The following is a 4,403-nucleotide window of genomic DNA, read 5'->3' as shown; positions in this document are numbered from 1 at the left end:
TTTACATACAGATGAAAATGAATTTTTGAGAATTTTTTTAAATTTTGTATTCACTGCACCATAAAAGACCTAAAATTACTAGTGGCCTTAGGTTTCTAAAAATAGCAAAAAAAGTAAACGGTCATGATACATATTCAAATTAATTTCTGAATAGTAAAATGAAAGTACTTCAGTTAAGTGTGAATGTAGATTTTTTTGCAGTGTTAGAAAGTGGTGAAAATTCTAAAAAGGCTATCATTATCCCTATGGGCCAGGAAATACTACCGTGCCACCTTAAGGGGGATATATATTTTTACACTAAATCAATGAAGGAACTTTTTTTACCTATGCGATTTGCAAGTTTATCAATAAAAAGTTGATTAAGGGCAACTATGATAAAACAAGCCTTAAATTCCACCCCCGAGAGTAAAAATTGCTGATTCAGCAAATTTTGCCTGATCTGTAGGTAATAATGTAAAAATTTTCATAGAAAGTAGAACTTCATTATTTTTATGTAACTCGCAATACATTTTTAATTATAAATGCTCGCTTTAACTTTTCGCAGTGTCTAACACATGTGCAACCACTGAAATTTGAGACGCGACATTCTACGGTTGCATGTTCATCCTATTATTTTCACAGAAATAAATAAATTGCATAATTTCTTATTTTTTTCAACATAAGTACAGCTATACTAGCTTTCTTAAGGTTTAATTAGTAGTTGTGATGTTACATGACACCAGTAGGAGCTTTTGGGGAACCAGTAAGTGGTTAAGGGGATCCTTACTTATTCATTTAGCTCTCATATTGGTATGAAATAGAGATAGAAATAGGGGTTTCTGTACATTAAATAGACATTATTTTTGACAAAGAATTTATTTATGATGCTATATCAACAAGATTAAATGGTTTATTCATTTTCCATGCAAATACCATCAGTTGTTAAGATTTTCTGACAGTGAAAAGCACAATAAATGCAAATTGATTATGTAAGGGGACATAATTTAACTTAATGCATACATGAGAAATAGACAAACAGTCAACTTAGAGATGTATTCTAGTACATGTATTGTCAAACAGGTTAAGGAATAATAGTTAACTGCAATCTAAAGACTCTTGTTGTATTGCCCTCATAATCTGAAAATGTTTAAAGTAATGTAAGGCATGCTGTAAAATGTGGAATGGACTTTAATATCAGTTTTCATGATTTGGTAATTAAACTGTTTCTTTTACTCAGATTAACCATAAAAAGAGTTGGCAATCCAATAATTCCTCCTAAATCACCATGTTTGACTTCTGTGTTGATTTGAAACATCATATATTTGGGTTTTGTTCACTTCTTAAGTAAAAATGGTAAGATGAAAAAAAGTGAAAATCTGCCAGATGGGGTAGGGATGTAATGTTTCATTTTTTTTTTATAAGAAATGAGTGCAGACTAGTATTCTTTATTGTAATATGTTCCAAAGTAAGAAATCTATGCATCATAGGTGTCATGACTGGTTTCAAGTTTGTTATGTCTTGGTTAAGGGGGATATATATTTTTACACTAAATCAATGAAGGAACTTTTTTTACCTATGCGATTTGCAAGTTTATCAATAAAAAGTTGATTAAGGGCAACTATGATAAAACAAGCCTTAAATTCCACCCCCGAGAGTAAAAATTGCTGATTCAGCAAATTTTGCCTGATCTGTAGGTAATAATGTAAAAATTTTCATAGAAAGTAGAACTTCATTATTTTTATGTAACTCGCAATACATTTTTAATTATAAATGCTCGCTTTAACTTTTCGCAGTGTCTAACACATGTGCAACCACTGAAATTTGAGACGCGACATTCTACGGTTGCATGTTCATCCTATTATTTTCACAGAAATAAATAAATTGCATAATTTCTTATTTTTTTCAACATAAGTACAGCTATACTAGCTTTCTTAAGGTTTAATTAGTAGTTGTGATGTTACATGACACCAGTAGGAGCTTTTGGGGAACCAGTAAGTGGTTAAGGGGATCCTTACTTATTCATTTAGCTCTCATATTGGTATGAAATAGAGATAGAAATAGGGGTTTCTGTACATTAAATAGACATTATTTTTGACAAAGAATTTATTTATGATGCTATATCAACAAGATTAAATGGTTTATTCATTTTCCATGCAAATACCATCAGTTGTTAAGATTTTCTGACAGTGAAAAGCACAATAAATGCAAATTGATTATGTAAGGGGACATAATTTAACTTAATGCATACATGAGAAATAGACAAACAGTCAACTTAGAGATGTATTCTAGTACATGTATTGTCAAACAGGTTAAGGAATAATAGTTAACTGCAATCTAAAGACTCTTGTTGTATTGCCCTCATAATCTGAAAATGTTTAAAGTAATGTAAGGCATGCTGTAAAATGTGGAATGGACTTTAATATCAGTTTTCATGATTTGGTAATTAAACTGTTTCTTTTACTCAGATTAACCATAAAAAGAGTTGGCAATCCAATAATTCCTCCTAAATCACCATGTTTGACTTCTGTGTTGATTTGAAACATCATATATTTGGGTTTTGTTCACTTCTTAAGTAAAAATGGTAAGATGAAAAAAAGTGAAAATCTGCCAGATGGGGTAGGGATGTAATGTTTCATTTTTTTTTTATAAGAAATGAGTGCAGACTAGTATTCTTTATTGTAATATGTTCCAAAGTAAGAAATCTATGCATCATAGGTGTCATGACTGGTTTCAAGTTTGTTATGTCTTGGTTAAGGTGGCACGGTAGTATTTGCATTCCAGAATTTAGGTTGCTCTTTTGTGTACCCTACTTAGGTAAATGTATCTAAACAGTGTGATTGGACAAAAAATACAGTATCAACTGAACATACTTTCCCAAACTGAGGGATGAATCAGGTGTAGAAAAATATGAAATAATTTTACATACAGATGAAAATGAATTTTTGAGAATTTTTTTAAATTTTGTATTCACTGCACCATAAAAGACCTAAAATTACTAGTGGCCTTAGGTTTCTAAAAATAGCAAAAAAAGTAAACGGTCATGATACATATTCAAATTAATTTCTGAATAGTAAAATGAAAGTACTTCAGTTAAGTGTGAATGTAGATTTTTTTGCAGTGTTAGAAAGTGGTGAAAATTCTAAAAAGGCTATCATTATCCCTATGGGCCAGGAAATACTACCGTGCCACCTTAAGGGGGATATATATTTTTACACTAAATCAATGAAGGAACTTTTTTTACCTATGCGATTTGCAAGTTTATCAATAAAAAGTTGATTAAGGGCAACTATGATAAAACAAGCCTTAAATTCCACCCCCGAGAGTAAAAATTGCTGATTCAGCAAATTTTGCCTGATCTGTAGGTAATAATGTAAAAATTTTCATAGAAAGTAGAACTTCATTATTTTTATGTAACTCGCAATACATTTTTAATTATAAATGCTCGCTTTAACTTTTCGCAGTGTCTAACACATGTGCAACCACTGAAATTTGAGACGCGACATTCTACGGTTGCATGTTCATCCTATTATTTTCACAGAAATAAATAAATTGCATAATTTCTTATTTTTTTCAACATAAGTACAGCTATACTAGCTTTCTTAAGGTTTAATTAGTAGTTGTGATGTTACATGACACCAGTAGGAGCTTTTGGGGAACCAGTAAGTGGTTCAGGGGATCCTTACTTATTCATTTAGCTCTCATATTGGTATGAAATAGAGATAGAAATAGGGGTTTCTGTACATTAAATAGACATTATTTTTGACAAAGAATTTATTTATGATGCTATATCAACAAGATTAAATGGTTTATTCATTTTCCATGCAAATACCATCAGTTGTTAAGATTTTCTGACAGTGAAAAGCACAATAAATGCAATTGATTATGTAAGGGGACATAATTTAACTTAATGCATACATGAGAAATAGACAAACAGTCAACTTAGAGATGTATTCTAGTACATGTATTGTCAAACAGGTTAAGGAATAATAGTTAACTGCAATCTAAAGACTCTTGTTGTATTGCCCTCATAATCTGAAAATGTTTAAAGTAATGTAAGGCATGCTGTAAAATGTGGAATGGACTTTAATATCAGTTTTCATGATTTGGTAATTAAACTGTTTCTTTTACTCAGATTAACCATAAAAAGAGTTGGCAATCCAATAATTCCTCCTAAATCACCATGTTTGACTTCTGTGTTGATTTGAAACATCATATATTTGGGTTTTGTTCACTTCTTAAGTAAAAATGGTAAGATGAAAAAAAGTGAAAATCTGCCAGATGGGGTAGGGATGTAATGTTTCATTTTTTTTTTTATAAGAAATGAGTGCAGACTAGTATTCTTTATTGTAATATGTTCCAAAGTAAGAAATCTATGCATCATAGGTGTCATGACTGGTTTCAAGTTTGTTATGTCTTGGTTAAGG

The sequence above is a fragment of the Mytilus edulis genome, chromosome 5, assembly GCF_963676685.1.
Source record: "Mytilus edulis chromosome 5, xbMytEdul2.2, whole genome shotgun sequence".
NCBI classification, from domain to species: Eukaryota; Metazoa; Mollusca; class Bivalvia; order Mytilida; family Mytilidae; genus Mytilus; species Mytilus edulis.
The sequence above is the reverse complement of the archived record's forward strand: the minus strand, read 5'-3'. Positions refer to the sequence as shown.